General features: G+C 44.6%; 3 non-coding genes across 3 annotated transcripts; all 3 read right to left on the bottom strand.

The window, feature by feature from the left end:
• Positions 1 to 15,412: 15,412 nt before the first annotated feature.
• Positions 15,413 to 15,597, bottom strand: LOC143777388 (U2 spliceosomal RNA). Its single transcript, XR_013216135.1, has one exon. It is a non-coding gene; the product is annotated as a U2 spliceosomal RNA (small nuclear RNA).
• A 1,142-nt stretch (positions 15,598 to 16,739) lies between these two features.
• Positions 16,740 to 16,927, bottom strand: LOC143777304 (U2 spliceosomal RNA). Its single transcript, XR_013216079.1, has one exon. It is a non-coding gene; the product is annotated as a U2 spliceosomal RNA (small nuclear RNA).
• Positions 16,928 to 18,080: 1,153 nt separating this feature from the next.
• Positions 18,081 to 18,269, bottom strand: LOC143777364 (U2 spliceosomal RNA). The gene has a single exon (XR_013216121.1). It is a non-coding gene; the product is annotated as a U2 spliceosomal RNA (small nuclear RNA).
• Positions 18,270 to 18,503: the final 234 nt, after the last annotated feature.

Below are 18,503 nucleotides of genomic sequence, written 5' to 3'. Positions count from 1 at the left end.
AATCTGTTGATGCAGTAGTCTAATGGTCTCCTCTTCAAGGAGACTATACTTCTTATCATGTATGCTTTCAATTGTCAGCCACAACATGTTCTGAGTTATGGTAAATAAAATATGACCCTGGGTGATGGTGGGGGCTACATGAGTTACATTGAAATGCATGTTGTGTAAATCGTATAAAACATTACTTTGGCTTTTAATATATCAGATAAAAGTGACTTGCTCACAGGATATGTGTGAGGCGTCTTTTTGTCTCCAAGCGCGCTTGTAAAATGGCGGGCGTAATTCCACAATTAGGCCTCACTGGTGATCTGTCAGCTGACATTTGGGTCAGAATGAAAACAGCTACGACAGTTTGGCGCCCGAACGTGCGGCCGTGTAACCAGCCTTATTCGGAATCCGTATGTGTGGGAGCTTCCTGAGAGATTGGAAATGCAAACAACAGCTGCAGCAAGGTGAGAAATGTTATTCTTACAATCTGTCTTGCACCTGCAATCTCTCTTCCGGATTTCTCCATACTTCTGGGTAAAGGCCTGTGAACACGGTTTAAAAGAATCCACATCACCAGTGAGTTTTTTGTGTTTTTGTCTGTTTATGTCCGTATGAGAGTTGAATAATAGAGTAATAAGATGATAATTGTGATAATTGTTATCTGTATTATTTGTCAATATCCAATTGGTTGTGTATTTGTTTAGTGTGTGTAATACAAGAGCTGGGATAGGCTCTGTGCAGTGTTGTTATTTTGGTCATTTTGGATTGGCAGTACATTATATGAAGCTGTATTTTGTATAAGGCCGTGGTTTTTGTTGTTTGGCCTTAAAGTGTTTTCAGAGTGTCAGTGGACACTGCTGCAGTTTTATTTATAGAGTTGTGTTAATTCCAAAGTGCAAAATAGGCAGGCTGTGTGAACCTTGTATGTATGTATGTCTATGAGAAGCTCTGATTGAGATAAGGGATTTTCTTCTTGTAAAATCAACTAAAAAGTGAAAGGAAAAGACAAAAAAACAATCCCTGCATGAGCATGTATGAATGAATGATCACATAAGTATCATTAGTTATCTAACTGTTGTTGAGGGTCCAGGATGAATGAGTTGTGGATATTTGTAATGTACATTTAATTACATCTGAGATTCAGTGAAACCTGTGTTATATATGGTTTGACACTGGATAGGTTTCTATGTGTGTCTATGTGTGTTTTGGCCGGATGCGGTCAGAATCAGCTTATTCAAGTTGTGCAATGATTTGCCTGTATAGAGAAACTGTTTTTAATTCCTAGAGGATGAATGTTTGAATGTTTTGTAGAGCTTAAGTCTGAAAACTGCTGCAATCCGTTTCTGTGTAGAAGACACCAAGCTCTTATCTGTGCAAAATACCAGATGGGAGGAGGGAAGCGGACCCCTGCGCGACTTGCTTGAGATTTCTCCCCTTTGCGCTGTGGGCCACAGGAAGGGGGGCATAGAGCTGCACTCAAATATTGTCCTTGGTTTAGTACATGCTGAGAGATTTGTGTTTAAAGCAATAAGTACTGTATGAAATTGAAAGTGAAAAAGAACTGTGCCTATTTTAGAGGAAAACTTGTAAGTGATTGAAAGATTGGTAAAAAGATTCACCTGTTTCAAGTTGAGTGACTGATATAGCAAATTGAGGATCAACAGAGGAGGTAGCCAACTGCACGGCTGATGTAGTGTACGGAGTAACCTGCTGCAGTCAGTCTACGGCATTAGGTGGTGTAATCTTGCCGTCCATGGAGCTGTGCTAGCCAGCTGATTTACTGAGTGGTAGGTGGTTAACCTGCTTGGTAAAATCCTTTAAGTCCACCAAGTGGTAGGTGGTTAACCTGCTTGGTGTTGTTGAGCGGATAAGTTGAAGCCATGGGCAACTTATTCTGTGTGCAGTCAGGGCCCCCAATGGGATCCAAAAACCGCTGTATAGATTGGAAAAAAGAAGCAGTGAAAGATGTAAAACCAATATTGAGAAAGGCAAAAAAAAAAATGCCAGTGAGTGGATGTTTGGTTGTTCAAAAAGGCACAGACAAAGGAGGAAAATAGCAAGTGAATAAATAGCGTCTGAGAGAGTGCAGCAGGACGGAAGTAAGGTGTATTATGAATGTTTTGATGAAGTCCGACTATGACTGACACATTACTGCTATGGTCATACCTTTGTATAACCAGAGACGCAGACAAGACAGATGGACTGTGGTCAGACAAACCCAGACTGGAGAAATACTTGTATGATCTGTGCTGCAACCTGACCTAAGAATTGCACTGAATCCTGTCCAGACAAGATCACATGTAGTGACATAAGAAGCTGACACAGGATTGTGGTTGGTGGATAGTGGGGACATTAACTTTTGGGAGTAGGCTGACAGTAATCCTTTTGGGAAGGAGCTGTAGACCAGCATGTCTAGTCACCCCCACCTTTCATCTAGTCACCCCCCACCACCAGAGAACCAACCACATCAGGTAGGGTAAGACAAAAAGGAGTATTGTCCCTGGAGGCCCTCTGACTAGCTAGCTACGCTAAAACAATTGGCTGATCCTGAGAACCAACCTTTTCCATTTTAAAGACAAAGACAATATGATGGACGTATAAGTGCACCTGGGCAGGCCTAGGTAGTTAGTGAGCACAAAAGCAGGTGACGTGCTAGGACACATAATTAAGACACATACAGATGTGACAAAAGGAGAGAGTGTAGAGATGTACTTTGGACGGTTACAGCTGAAATGGGCAGACATGGGGTACAGTCCCATAAACCCACTTGATGTGAAAATATTGGTAAATACATTCATTGACGGTATGACCAAAGACTTACGAGACGCAGTACAGACAGCCAGACCTGAATGGAGAAATCTAGATCCAAAGACCTCCTTAAAAGTTGCTAAAGGAGTTGAACAAACTAGGACAATAAGACGACGTGTCATGTATGCTGGAGTACAAGGAAAACAGTAGAGACGTAGTAAGGGACCTAAGGACTTAGAAACAGTAAAGTGCTGGAATTATGAAGAAAATGGACACTCAGGCCAATTTACTAGGGTTGAGCGAAACGGGTCGTTCATTTTCATAAGTCGCCGACTTTTGGCAAAGTCGGCGTCTCATGAAACCCGACCCGATCCCTGTGTGGGGTCGGCCATGCGGTACGCGATCTTGGCGCCAAAGTCGCGTTTCGTATGACGCGATTAGCGCCATTTTTTCAGCCAATGAATGAGCGTGGGCAGAGTGATGACATAGGTGTTAGGGGAGTGAACGCCTATCGTCATGTTATCGCTTGTGCGCAGTAGCGATTTGGAATGTGCAAATCGAAATTTTCTGTTCCGGGACGGAGGGGAGAGAGAGAGAGAGAGAGAGAGAGACATAGAGAGAGAGAGAGAGAGAGAGAGAGAGAGAGAGAGATATTAAAAAAAAATAATAAAAAAAATATAATATCTTCACTGGGTTTCGTGTTTCGGCCGAAACCCGACTTTTCACTGTGGTCGGCCGATTTCACTCGACTCGACTTTTAAGACAGTCGGGTTTCACAAAACCCGACTCGACCCTAAAAAACTAAAGGTCGCTCAACCCTACAATTTACCACTTCCTTCACCTTCAGACTAGGAAACTGACAACCCAGTGACAAATGTGTGCCCTGTTCTTGTTCCCTCCAGACCTGGTCCTGCCTTGATGACCACCATAACAATGCCGGGAGGAAGGAGACAGAATTCTTGATTGACACTGGGGCAGCCGGAACTGTGGTACACAAAGACTTGATAATGCCAGACATGATTACTCACGAGACTGTGGAATGCGTGAGTCTAGAAGGACAAGCGATTGAAGCCCCTATGACTAAACAAATAAGACTAGAATCACGAGACAGCCAAGAGGTGCTTACAAACTTATTGTTAGTGACAATACCCCTATGAACTTGCTGGGAGCAGAGTTGAGTGTTGGCTAGGCCACCATACAGTACTCTCCTGAGGGTATTACAGTCACAAGTCCCCTTTCATATAAACACTTGGTGCAGAGGGACGCCAGGGTCTTCCACGTGCACAGTATACCACAGGTAAATCATGCCCTATTATAGTTACACTTAATTCCATTCATTTGCCAGTTTAGTAGTTTCCTTACACAAGATTGTATAGTTACCGTGTATTTCTAGGTTGTCTTCATATGATATATAGTTTTTTAGCCATTCATTATATTGGCTCAAACCATAATCACTGTTTATTTGTCTTTTCCACTTCCTATACCTTATCGCAAGCAACTGGTATTAATATTTGGTATTTTTCAAATCCCTTCTTTTGTATTTGGAACTGTTAGTTATGAATTTATATAGGGCTGCTACTTTCTTAGAATAAGCTTGTGCTTTGCTGAGGCCTATGGCATTGTGCTCTCCCATTTTATGACTCAGTATCTTTCGTAAATATATATTTTCATATATATATAATTTTCTTTTGGTAACATATTCTGTGAATCAAATTTAGTTTTCTTAAGGGGTACTCTACCCAATCAAATACGGGTATAAATAATATTTGGACATTAATGTGTGACTTATATAAACACTTGTGTAATATTGCATAACTGGTGTATATGGCAAGAGTAGTGAAAGTCACACCTGACACCAGAATATCTGAGGACAGGGAAAAGAGTCAGGTACCAGACACCGTTTGGGCAAGGGGAAAATCTGATGTGGGTCGGCTGCCCATTCCCCCTGTCATGATTAAATTAAAAGAAGGAACCACTACTCTCCGGGTAAAGCAATACCCCCTTAAGTCTAGTCAAATCAATGTCCCTGAGCAGGGATATTAAAGAGTACGTTAAGGCAGGGGTTCTGGTGCAAAGATCTTCCCCCTGCAACACCCCTTTGTATCCCATGAAGAAGAAGAAAAAAAAATAAGGACCCAAGGGTTCCCCTGACACAGAATAGTTCAGGACTTACAGGCCATTAATGATGTTACAGTGAGTGTAATCTCAATTGTCCCTAATACACACACTGTACGGTCACAAAATGTTTCAGTCATTAATTTGGCAAAATGCATTCTTTTCTGTACCCCTGCACCCTGACTGTCAGCATCTTTTCTCTTTTACTCGCAAAGGTAAACAATACTGTTGGACGGTTCTCTTCCCCAACCATTTATTCAACAGTGATGGCAGGGATTCTTGAGCAGTGGCAACCACCTCATCCACAGACTGTACTATTGCAGTATGTGGATGACCTCTTGCTCTGCTGCCCGGACCAGATGTCCTGCAAGGAAGCTACAGTTTCCTTGCTGTGTTATTGGCAGAGAGGGGTTGCAAGGTCTCACGTGACAAATTACAGTATTGCAAACAAAAGGTGACATTTTTAGGACATTGTATTGCTAAAGGTACAAGACACCTGACTAAAGACAGGAAACAGGCAATACAAAATCTCCCTTTACCCAGGTCACACCAGCATTTACGTATTTTCCTAGGTTTGGTGACCTACTGTAGGCCTTGGATAAGGTCTGCTTCACAAATGATGCAACCACTCTATGACAGGTTGTCATCAAACCCCTACAATCTCACTCAAGAAGCAATTGATTCCTTCCATTCTCTGAAGCTGCTCATTGTGTCATCCCCGGCCTTAGGCATTCCAAACTATGATCAGCCATTTTTCTTATTTTGCACAGAGCAGGAAGGACATGCTACCGCAGTACTGACACGACAACATGGAGAGAAACAGAGACTAATAGCTTACTACTCAGCACAGTTAGACCCAGTGATTAGAGGGTCTCCTACGTGTGTCCGTGTTGTAAGAGCTGCTGTATTACAACTAGGCATGTGAGCTCACACTGACTTTTTCGTTTGACAATTTGTTCCCCACATGACATTAATGCCATACTCGTACAAGTTCAACCAAAACACCTGTCTATGGCTAGACAGATCAAACTTGAATGTGCTCTAATACTAATTTAACCCCTTCACCCCCAAGGGTGGTTTGCACGTTAATGACCGGGCCAATTTTTACAATTCTGACCACTGTCCCTTTATGAGGTTATAACTCTGGAATGCTTCAACGGATCTTGGCGATTCTGACATAGTTTTCTCGAGACATATTGTACTTCATGACAGTGGTAAAATTTCTTCGATATAACTTGCGTTTATTTGTAAAAAAAATGAATATTTGGCGAAAATTTTGAAAATTTCGCAATTATCCAAATTTGAATTTTTATGCCCTTAAATCACAGACATATGTCACGCAAAATACTTAATAAGTAACATTTCCCACATGTCTACTTTACATCAGCACAATTTTGGAACCAAAATTTTTTTTTGTGACGGAGTAATAAGGGTTAAAAGTTGACCAGCAATTTCTCATTTTTACAACACCATTTTTTTTTAGGGACCACATCTCATTTGAAGTCATTTTGAGGGGTCTATATGATAGAAAATACCCAAGTGTGACATCATTCTAAAAACTGCACCCCTCAAGGTACTCAAAACCACTTTCAATAAGTTTATTAACCCTTCAGGTGTTTCACAGGAATTTTTGGAATGTTTAAATAAAAATAAACATTTAACTTTTTTTCACACAAAATTTATTTCAGCTCCAATTTGTTTTATTTTACGAAGGGTAACAGGAGAAAATAGACCCCAAAATTTGTTGTACAATTTGTCCTGAGTACGCTGATACCCCATATGTGGGGGTAAACCAGTGTTTGGGCGCATGGCAGAGCTCGGAAGGAAAGGAGCGCCATTTGACTTTTCAATGCAAAATTGACTGGAATTGAGATGGGACGCCATGTTGCATTTGGAGAGCCCCTGATGTGCCTAAACATTGAAACCCCCCACAAGTGACACCATTTTGGAAAGTAGACCCCCTAAGGAACCTATCTAGATGTGTGGTGAGCACTTTGACCCAACAAGTGCTTCATAGAAGTTTATAATGCAGAGCCGTAAAAATAAAAAATCATATTTTTTCACAAAAATGATCTTTTCGCCCCCAATTTTTTATTTTCCCAAGGGTAAGAGAAGAAATTGGACCCCAAAAATTGTTGTGCAATTTGTCCTGAGTAAGCTGATACCCCATATGTGGGTGTAAACCATTGTTTGGGCGTAGGGCAGAGCTCGGAAGGGAAGGAGCGCCAGTTGACTTTTCAATGCAAAATTGACTGGAATTGAGATGGGACGCCATGTTGCGTTTGGAGAGCCCCTGATGTGCCTAAACATTGAAACCCCCCACAAGTGACACCATTTTGGAAAGTAGACCCCTTAAGGAACTTATCTAGATGTGTGTTGAGCACTTTGACCCAACAAGTGCTTCACAGAAGTTTATAATGCAGAGCCGTAAAAATAAAAAATCATATTTTTTCACAAAAATGATCTTTTCGCCCCCTTTTTTTTTTTATTTCCCCAAGGGTAAGAGAAGAAATTAGATGACAAAAGTTGTTGTGCAATTTGTCCTGAGTACGACGATACCCCATATGTGGGGGTAAACCACTGTTTGGGAGCATAGCAGAGCTCGGAAGGGAAGGAACGCTATTTTACTTTTCAATGCAAAATTGACTGGAATTAAGATGGAATGCCATGTTGCGTTTGGAGAGCCCCTGATGTGCCTAAACATTAAAAAACCCCACAAGTGACACCATTTTGGAAAGTAGACCCCCTAAGGAACTTATCTAGATGTGTTTTGAGAGCTTTGAACCCCCAAGTGTTTCACTACAGTTTATAACGCAGAGCCGTGAAAATAAAAATTATTTTTTTTTTCACAAAAATGATTTTTTAGCCCCCAGTTTTGTATTTTCACAAGGGTATCAGGATAAATTGGACCCCAAAAGTTGTTGTCCAATTTGTCCTGAGTACGCTGATACCCCATATGTGGGGGGAACCACTGTTTGGGCGCATGACAGAGCTCGGAAGGGAAGGAGCGCCATTTGGAATGCAGACTTAAATGGATTGGTCTGCAGGCGTCGCGTTGCATTTGCAGAGCCCCTGATGTACCCAAACAGTACAAACCCCCCACAAGTGACCCCATATCGGAAACTAGACCCCCCAAGGAACTTATCTGGATGTGTTGTGAGAACTTTGAACCCCCAAGTGTTTCACTACAGTTTACAACGCAGAGCCGTGAAAATAAAAAAATCTTTTTTTTCCCACAAAACTTATTTTTTGGCCCCCAGTTTTGTATTTTCCTAAGGGTAGCAGGAGAAATTGGACCCCAAAAGATGATGTCCAATTTGTCCTGAGTACGCTGATACCCCATATGTTGGGGTAAACCCCTGTTTGGGCACACGGGAGAGCTCTGAAGGGAAGGAGCACTGTTTTCCTTTTTCAACGCAGAATTGGCTGGAATTCAGATCGGATGCCATGTCCCGTTTGGAGAGCCCCTGATGTGCCTAAACAGTGGAAACCCCCCAATTATAACTGAAACCCTAATCCAAACACACCCCTTACCCTAATCCCAACAGTAACCCTAACCACTCCTCTAACCCAGACACACCCAACCCTATTCCCAACCGTAAATGTAATCCAAACCCTAACCCTATCTTTAGCCCCAACCCTAACTGTAGCCCCAACCCTAGCCCTAACCCTAGCCCTAACCCTAGCAATAACCCTAGCCCTAACCCTAGCCCTAACCCTAGCCCTAACCCTAGCCCTAACCCTAGCCCCAACCCTAGCCCCAACCCTAGCCTTAACCCTAGCCCTAACCCTAGCAATAACCCTAGCCCTATCACTAGCCCTAACACTAGCCATAACACTAACCCTAACCCTAGCCCTAACCCTAGCCCTAACCCTAGCCCCAACCCTAGCCCCAACCCTAGCCCTAACCCTAACCCTAACCCTAGCCCTAACCCTTGCCCTAACCCTAACCCTAGCCCTAACTCTAGTCCTAACTCTAGTCCTAACTCTAGCCCTAACCCTAACCCTAACCCTAATGGGAAAATGGAAATAAATACATTTTTTAATTTTTTTATTTTTCCCTAACTAAGGGGGTGATGAAGGGGGGTTTGATTTACTTTTATAGCGGGTTTTTTAGCAGATTTTTATGATTGGCAGCCGTCACACACTGAAAGACGCTTTTCATTGCAAAAAATATTTTTTGCGTTACCACATTTTGAGAGCTGTAATTTTTCCATATTTGAGTCCACAGAGTCATGTGAGATCTTGTTTTTTGCGGGACGAGTTGACGTTTTTATTGGTAACATTTTCGGACACGTGACATTTTTTGATCGCTTTTTAATCCGATTTTTGTGAGGCAGAGTGATCAAAAACCAGCTATTCATGAATTTCTTTTGGGGGAGGCGTTTATACCGTTCCGCGTTTGGTAAAATTGATAAAGCAGTTTTATTCGTCGGGTCAGTACGATTACAGCGATATCTCATTTTTTTTATGTTTTGGCGCTTTTATACGATAAAAACTATTTTATAGAAAAAATAATTATTTTGGTATCGCTTTATTCTCAGGACTATAACTTTTTTATTCTTTTGCTGATGATGCTGTGTGGTGGCTCTTTTTTTGCGGGACAAGATGACGTTTTCAGCGGTACCATGGTTATTTATATCAGTCTTTTTGATTGCGTGTTATTCCACTTTATGTTCGGCGGTATGATAATAAAGCGTTGTTTTTTTGCCTCGTTTTTTTTTTTTTCTTACGGTGTTTACTGAAGGGGTTAACTAGTGGGGCAGTTTTATAGGTTGGGTCGTTACGGACGCGGCGATACTAAATATGTGTACTTTTATTGTTTTTTTTATTTTATTTAGCTAAAGAAATGTATTTATGGGAATAATATATATATTTTTTTCTTTATTTAGGATATTTTTTTAATTTTTTTTTACACACATGTGGGGAATTTTTTTTAAACTTTTTTACTTTGTCCCAGGGGGGGACATTACAGATCATTGATCTGACAGTGTGCACAGCACTCTGTCAGATCGACGATCTGCTGTGCAGGGCTGCAGGCTTACCAAGCGTCTGCTCTGAGCAGACACTCGGTAAGCCACCTCCCTCCCTGCAGGACCCGGATGCCGCGGCCATCTTGGATCCGGGACCTGCGGCGAGGAGGGAGGTAGGAGACCCTCGGAGCAACGCGATCACATCGCGTTGCTCCGGGGGTCTCAGGGAAGCCCGCAGGGAGCCCCCTCCCTGCGCAATGCTTCCCTATACCGCCGGTACACCGCGATCATGTTTGATCGCGGTGTGCCGGGGGTTAATGTGCCGGGGGCGGTCCGTGACCGCTCCTGGCACATAGTGCCGGATGTCAGCTGCGATATGCAGCTGACACCCGACCGCGATCGGCCGCGCTCCCCCCTTGAGCGTGGCCGATCGGCTATGACGTACTATCCCGTCGAGGGTCAGATAGGCCCAGGTCACCTCGACGGGATAGTACGTCTAAGGTCACAGAGGGGTTAATGAATACGTCACCGTCAAAAGACATAATGTTCTGAATCCAGCCACTCTTCTGCTTGTGGATTCAGAAAAGGGGGAATTGGTGACAGCATTAGAAAAAAAAAAAAAAAAAAAAGTACACTGGTACGGTGACGCACAAACATGACTGCATAGGAACTGATGAGTCAGGAGACAGTATGTTTTACATATGTTCATGAAAAACCTGTTCCTAATGCATATGTTGAGGTTTTTATTTTTGTAGATGGCTCCAGATACCACCAGGATGGGCGATTCTACACTGGACATGCAGTAGTATCCTCACATGAGGTAATCCGAGTTGAACCACTCCCTCCTCACATGTCGGTGCAGGAGGCAGAGTTGAAGGCACTCACTTAGAGCTGCTGCAGGTAAAGTCGCTAATATTTATACAAGATTCGAATTGTGCATGGGGAATATCCCATGATTATCATCCTGTCTGGAGAAGCAGAACGTTTCTTACATCAGCCGGTAAGCCCATTAAAAATGCAGAGCTGGTGAAACAATTAGTGGAGGCATTGATGTTACCAGTCCAGGTTGGCATCGTCAAGGTAACAGCACACACGGACGGTGACTCTCTGGAGGTAGAGGGCAACAGAAGGGCGGACGAGGCTGCTAAAGTAGCAGCAAGGCGGCCTAGGGAGCAGTGGACTGTGGCGGAGAGTCAGCGTATTCCAGCCACACTGAGCCTAGATGTCCTGAAATCCCTCCAGCTGCCCAAGCAGAGAAGGAACACGGGGGAGAATGGGAGCTGAGCTAAACTCAAAAGGAGTTTTGAGAGAATAAGGATAAATTCATACCTCCCAACTTTAAAAGATGGGAAAGAGGGACAAAGTTTGCGGCGCGGCAAATTTTAGGCCACACCTCTGACCACACCCATTCATAATTAGTCACACCCATATGCACGTCCCAACCACACCCTTTTAGCACTGCTGATCACACTGTTTCACATACAATAATTATAAACAAAAAAATATGGCCACACAGTGCTCCATACTGTATAATGGCCACACATGATGCTCCATACTGTATGATGACCGCACATGATGCTCCATACTGTATAATGGCCACACATGATGCTCCATACTGTATAATGACCGCACATGATGCTCCATACTGTATAATGGCCACACATGATGCTCCATACTGTATAATGGCCGCACATGATGCTCCATACTGTATAATGACCGCACATGATGCTCCATACTGTATAATGACCCCACATGATGCTCCATACTGTATACTGGCTGCACATGATGCTCCATACTGTATATTGGCAGCACATGATGCTCCATACTGTATAATGACAGCACATGATGCTCCATACTGTATAATGACCGCACATGATGCTCCATACTGTATACGGGCTGCACATGATGCTGCATACTGTATAATGACCGCACATGATGCTCCATATTGTATAATGGCCGCACATGCTCCATACTGTATAATGACTGCACATGATGCTCCATACTGTATAATGACTGCACATGATGCTCCATACTGTATACTGGCTGCACATGATGCTCCATACTGTATAATGACCGCACATGATGCTCCATACTGTATAATGACCGCACATGATGCTCCATACTGTATAATGACCCCACATGATGCTCCATACTGTATACTGGCTGCACATGATGCTCCATACTGTATACTGGCTGCACATGATGCTGCATACTGTATAATGACCGCACATGATGCTGCATACTGTATAATGACCCCACATGATGCTCCATACTGTATAATGACCGCACATGATGCTCCATACTGTATACGTGCTGCACATGATGCTGCATACTGTATAATGACTGCACATGATGCTCCATACTGTATAATGGCCGCACATGATGCTCCATACTGTATAATGACCGCACATGATGCTCCATACTGTATAATGACCGCACATGATGCTCCATACTGTATAATGACCGCACATGATGCTCCATACTGTATAATGACCACACATGATGCTCCATACTATATACTGGCTGCACATGATGCTCCATACTGTATAATGGCCACACATGATGCTCCATACTGTATAATGACCGCACACGATGCCTCATACTGTATAATGGCCGCACATGCTCCATACTGTATACTGGCTGCACATGATGCTCCATACTGTATAATGACTGCACATGATGCTCCATATTGTATAATGACCGCACATGATGCTCCATACTGTATAATGACCGCACATGATGCTCCATACTGTATATTGGCCGCACATGATACTTCGTACCATATAATGGCCACACATGATGCTCCATACTGTATATTGGCCGCACATGATACTTTGTACCATATAATGGCCACACATAGCTACTCCTACACACGCGGCTGTGCTCCGTACACTTTGCACACACGGCTCCGCTCCGTACACACGCGCTCCGCTCCATACACCTCGTACACATTCAGCTCCACTCCATACACCTCGTACACATTTAGCTCCGCTCCGTACACCTCGCACACACGGCTCTGCTCCATACACCTCGCGCACACACGGCTCCGTACACCTCGTACACACACGGCTCCGTACACCTCGTACACACACGGCTCCGTACACATCGTACACACACGGCTCCACACACCTCGTACACACACGGCTCCGCACACATCGTACACACACGGCTCCGTACACCTCGTACACACACGGCTCCATACACCTCGTACACACACGGCTCCGTACACCTCGTACACACACGGCTCCGTACACCTCGTACACACACGGCTCCATACACATCGTACACACACGGCTCCGTACACCTCGTACACACACGGCTCCGTACACATCGTACACACACGGCTCCGCACACCTCGTACACACACGGCTCCGCACACATCGTACACACACGGCTCCGTACACCTCGTACACACACGGCTCCGTACACCTCGTACACACACGGCTCCGTACACCTCGTACACACACGGCTCCGTACACCTCGTACACACACGGCTCCGTACACCTCGTACACACACGGCTCCGTACACATCGTACACACACGGCTCCGTACACATCGTACACACACGGCTCCGTACACATCGTACACACACGGCTCCGTACACCTCGTACACACACGGCTCTGCTACATCCACACTGTACACCTCCTGACCCCACACAAAGCATTACTTACCTCATCCTGCAGCGGCAAGTTGGCAACCAGCACAACTTCGGAGGTCCCGACTCCCGATCATGTGACCTCTGACTCCTCCCCTCCTGTGACCTCATCACAGGTCCTGTGCGCAGAAAGCAGGTAGCCATACGGAAGGGTAAGGGCCCGGGGCATGGCTTGAGACAAGGGGGCGTGTCGGTCCTGCTGTCTGCGGGTGCGGGATCAGCGCGTCCTGCGCTGGACAGCGGGGCACAGGCTCCAAACCAGGACAGTCCCGCACAATGCGGGACGGTTGGGAGCTATGATAAATTGTATATACCAAAGTCCCTGTTCCTAATAATGGCGCAAGCAACACCTGGCCCCACTCACACCTCAAAATGTCACATGTGTCCATGGTAGATGCCTTCCGGATCGCTCCTGGTTTCAGTTACGCAGCAGCAAAGCTCATACGGTCATGCCTCATCTGTGCACAGTACAACCCTGGTAAAACAGTAAAAATCCCTAAGAAAGCGACACCCAGGCCTCTCTACCCGTTTCAGAGACTGCAGACTGACTACATACAGCTACCCAAGGTAGGAGTGTGTGAAAAATGTCCTAGAATGTGTAGATCTCTTCTCTGGTTGGCTGGAAGCCTATCTGGTAAAATGTGCAAATGCTAAAGTGACTGCAGACAAACTGATGAAAGAACTGATCTGCAGGTATGGTGTCCCAGAAACCACAGAGAGCGATAGGGGTATATATTGAGGGAAGTCATGCAGGCCCTGGGAGTACAGCAAGCATATCATGCACCATATAGACAACAAAGTAGTGGGAAAGTGGAGAGACTAAATGGGACACTTAAACTGAAAATTCAGAGGCCATGGCAGACACAGGAAAGAGCGGGCTAGAGTGCATTTCTCTTGCACTCTTCTCAGTCAGACACACTCAAAATAGTAAGACAGGCTTGTCTCATTTTGAAGTCCTGTTTAGTAGTTTGCCAGAGACTGGTCTGTACTTCCCACAGGTGCTACAAATGCAACACGGTGCTATGACAGCCCATGTCCAGGCCTTGCAGAAAAAACTTAATGTGGTGCATAAACATGTGTTTTCATCCATTCCAGATCTTAATGCCAGTGCAGATGTACATCTGCCGAATCCAGGTGATTGGGTGGTCATACACAGACACGTGAGAAGGAGCCTAGATCCACGGTTTGACGGCCCTTTGTAAAGTCCAGCTGACCACATTCAATTGAGGGAAAGCCCACCTTGATCCATGCCAGTCACTGCAAAAAGATCTTTTCACTAGCAGAAAGACTTCTAGTTCAACTTGCTGGCAGTGGTAGGATGTCTGGACCTTACAGAGACACTGGATAAACTTTTAAGTGTTGACTTAGGACTAAGGACAACAAACTTATTCAGCATCTTGCTTTTCTTACAAACGACGCGGAAGGACAAAAACTGCTGGACTGTTGGATCTGTATACACAGCCCAGTATTTGTAAGGGCTATGCTGTACTTAGCCTTTACCCCTGGAGCCAAGGAAGGTATTAACACCACACAGTATACCCAATGAGACTTGGACTCAGATTTTCTTGATTCCTTAAGGCTCTTAATGAGACTAATACAATATAGAGACTCCTTTTTAAATCCAGCCAATTGGCTTAGCAGCCTAGAGGGATGGATTATTTTTGACTTGACTTGACAGACATGTATGCAAATTTTGTTGCTTTGCTTAGTGTTTTATGTAGCCGTAAAAGCGCTAATATATGTATTACCTAAGGCTGAACCTTCTGTAGTATATCATAGGCCCCGTATGGCCACTGCTGATGGGGGAGTTGAGTGTCCACACTGAGGGTGGATGGGCGAAGCAGGTAGAAAGCCCACTTGTGGGTACTAGACCCATGAGACAGTAGCTCCTTTGTGGACATCAGCTGACCCCCAATTCAATCTGGATCAGAGAAGGAGTGCACCGTTCCCGGAGATACCGCAATAACGGCTCAATGCGTGGGGTGGACAGAGCAAGCTTTTTTTCCATCTTCATGTTCTGAAAATCCATTTACTATATGGTCCCCAATGAGGAGACGTATCAGATATTAAACTGATAAGAACAGATACTACAATCAATCTTGGGCGGCGACAACGATCATAACCAAAAATGGTTTTGTTATTGCGCCGCCCCGAGGCCTGACACTGATCCTTCATCCTAGCCAGAAGGCCAAGAAGCCATAACCAGAAATCATTTTGCACTTGTGCCGCACCAAGGCCTAACACTGATACCCTTTAGGGAGATGGAGCAAAAGATTGCCCTGAGGAGGACATTTTAGCAAACCGGACGCCTTCACAATGGCCATTCTGCTGTTTGTTCAAGCTGTGAGCCACTGGGTTTTTAATCTGCATAACCCCACCTATTGGAACCCTCCTCCCCACTCTTTGTTCCTATGTGCCCTCAGGAGGAGGAGTGTGAGAGGGAAATTCAAGAAACAAACAAGCGAGCCAGCTGTCTTCCCTCAGCTCTCCTGATGCCGGGTATAGACCCTGCTGCCTATCTACCACCATGCTGCCCGCCGCTGCTCCAGCAGCAGACTGAGGCTGACTGCCACCGCGCTGCTTTTTATAGGCCAAGGACCCATTGTGACACGTGAGGGTTCCAGCCCATTGTGACACGGAGGGTTCCAGACCATCGCCAAAGGCCAATTGTGACACGTGAGGGTTCCGTGAACAGATTCTATCTAATGCAGGCAGCGCACCTGGTTTCCAGAAAGCATTAGAATACTCACACAGGTGGAGATAGGCAGCGTATTCAAGATCAGCAAGGATACGATTTTCCCTTTTTTCAAATACATATACACCAAATTTAAAAGTCAGTGGTCCACAAGAGGGAGACAATGTTTTACAAAAGAAATCATGCTGTCACAAATGTGGAATGTAGGGCAGAACTACTTATGGGTTACTTAAATTAAAACACTAAGTACTGATAGCAAGGGCCTAACTTTGCAGACGATATATTTGCAACACTGTAACAAAGGCCAAATACGTGTCCACAGCTTCACACACCGGTTCCAACCAGTAAAGAGAGATTGATTGATTGATAGATTTCATATTGAATGCAATACAATGCTTGACATGCATAGGTGCAAACAGTGCGCGCACAAAATGTTGCAATTGGTCAAGTTAAATCTAGCAAAATGCATTTGGCATCTGAAATGTGCAACTTTGACCCTGAAAAGAATTCACATAATGGGTTCAAACACAACGTGTGCTGATTTCAATTCAACCTGGATCAGAGAAAGAGTGCACCATTCCCGGAGATACCGCAATAACGGCTCAATGCGTGGGGTGGACAGAGCAAGCTTTTTTTCCATCTCCCTGTTCTGAAAATCCATTTACTATATGGTCCCCAATGAGGAGACGTATCAGATATTAAACTGATAAGAACAGATACTACAATTGATCTTGGGCGGCGGCGACAACGATCATAACCAAAAATGGTTTTGTACTTGCGCCGCCCCGAGGCCTGACACTGATCCTTCATCCTAGCCAGAAGGCCATGAAGCCATAACCAGAAATCATTTTGCACTTGTGCCGCACCAAGGCCTAACACTGATACCCTTTAGGGAGATGGAGCAAAAGATTGCCCTGAGGAGGACATTTTAGCAAACCGGACGCCTTCACAATGGCCATTCTGCTGTTTATTCAAGCTGTGAGCCACTGGGTTTTTAATCTGCATAACCCCACCTATTGGAACCCTCCTGCCCCCTCTTTGTTCCTATGTGCCCTACTGAGTGCCAGGAGGAGGTGTGCGAGAGGGAAATTCAAAAAACAAACAAGCGAGCCAGCTGTCTTCCCTCAGCTCTCCTGATGCCGGGTATAGACCCTGCTGCCTATCTACCACCATGCTGCCCGCCGCTGCTCCAGCAGCAGACTGAGGCTGACTGCCACCGCGCTGCTTTTTATAGGCCAAGGACCCATTGTGACACGTGAGGGTTCCAGCCCATTGTGACACGGAGGGTTCCAGACCATCGCCAAGGGCCAATTGTGACACGTGAGGGTTCCGTGAACAGATTCTATCTAATGCAGGCAGCGCACCTGGTTTCTAGAAAGCATTAGAATACTCACACAGGTGGACATATGCAGCGTATTCAAGATCAGCAAAGATACGATTTTCCCTTTTTTCAAATACATATACACCAAATATAAAAGTCAGTGGTCCACAAGAGGGAGACAATGTTTTACAAAAGAAATCATGCTGTCACAAATGTGGTATGTATGGCAGAACTACTTATGGGTTACTTAAATTAAAACACTAAGTACTGATAGCAGGGGGGCCTAACTTTGCAGACGATATATTTGCAACACTGTAACAAAGGCCAAATACGTGTCCACAGCTTCACACACTGGTTGCAACCAGTAAAGAGAGATTGATTGATTGATAGATTTCATATTGAATGCAATACAATGCTTGACATGCATAGGTGCAAACAATGCGCGCACAAAATGTTGCAATTGGTCAAGTTAAATCTAGCAGAATGCATTTGGCATCTGAAATGTGCAACTTTGAACCCATTATGTGAATTCTTTTCAGGGTCAAACACAACGTGTGCTGATTTCAATTCAATCTGGATCAGAGAAGGAGTGCACCGTTCCCAGAGATACCGCAATAACGGCTCAATGCGTGGGGTGGACAGAGCAAGCTTTTTTTCCCATCTCCCTGTTCTGAAAATCCATTTACTATATGGTCCCCAATGAGGAGACGTATCAGATATTAAACTGATAAGAACAGATACTACAATTGATCTTGGGCGGCGGCGACGACGATCATAATCAAAAATGGTTTTGTACTTGCGCCGCCCCGAGGCCTGACACTGATCCTTCATCCTAGCCAGAAGGCCAAGAAGCCATAACCAGAAATCATTTTGCACTTGTGCCGCACCAAGGCCCAACACTGATACCCTTGTTATAGAAGGGTTAATAGTTTGCCTTTAAGTGCCTCTTGCCTTTAAGTGTTAGAATTACTAGAATCTGTTGATGCAGTAGTCTAATGGTCTCCTCT

Source organism: Ranitomeya variabilis, chromosome 5 (assembly GCF_051348905.1).
Source record: "Ranitomeya variabilis isolate aRanVar5 chromosome 5, aRanVar5.hap1, whole genome shotgun sequence".
Classification (NCBI taxonomy): Eukaryota; Metazoa; Chordata; class Amphibia; order Anura; family Dendrobatidae; genus Ranitomeya; species Ranitomeya variabilis.
This window is presented reverse-complemented; position numbering and strand designations above follow the sequence as displayed.